Source organism: Larimichthys crocea, chromosome I (genome assembly GCF_000972845.2).
Source record: "Larimichthys crocea isolate SSNF chromosome I, L_crocea_2.0, whole genome shotgun sequence".
NCBI classification, from domain to species: Eukaryota; Metazoa; Chordata; class Actinopteri; family Sciaenidae; genus Larimichthys; species Larimichthys crocea.
This window is the reverse complement of record NC_040011.1, coordinates 6,055,959-6,056,884: the sequence shown is the minus strand read 5'-3', so window position 1 is coordinate 6,056,884 and position 926 is coordinate 6,055,959.

Below are 926 nucleotides of genomic sequence, written 5' to 3'. Positions count from 1 at the left end.
ACCACACACACACACAACACACAGTATAACATGAGCAGTGACATATTTACTGCAGACACACAGACAATGTCTTTTTGCAGTAGTCAGATAGCTACTGGTTCCGTATACGTTTGTCTATCCCGAGCCGTACAGAATTATGTTACCACACACACACACACACACACAGTATGACTGAGCAGTAGACATATTACTCAGACACACAGACAGTATTACTGTCGTGTAAAGAGTCTTACTGTTCGTATACTGTTGTATCATCCCGAGTCCGTAGTAACTATTTTGATATCCGAGCCGTATATATATTTATGACACACACACACACACCACACACACACACACACACACCACCATAGAGACAGTATGTGTAGCAGGTAGACATAATTACTGGCAGTACCACAAGACAGTATTTCTTCATAAGATGTCTACTGTTCATATACTGTTGTATATCCCCAAGCAGGCAGATATTTACTGCGTCCACCACACACACCAACACAACAAACACCACACCGTTTACTGAGCAGTAGAATATTTACTGCAGACACACAGACATATATGTTCGCAGTAAAGTATTCCTACTGTTCATATACTGTTTGTATTATCCCAGCAGTAAGATATTACGTACACACACACCAACACACCACACACAGTGTCGACGATCATTAGACATATTTACTGCGACACCAGACAGTATGACGGCAGGAAAGATGTCCTACTGTTCAGTATACATTTTCATATATCCGATCCATATAGATATTTATGTTACACACCACACAACACACACAAGTATACTGAGCAGTAGGGCATATTTACTGCAGACCACACAGACAGTATGTCTCAGTAAAATGTCTATGTTCATATACATTTTCATCTACCGACGCCATATAACATATTTACTGTACACCACACCACACACACACACACACACACAC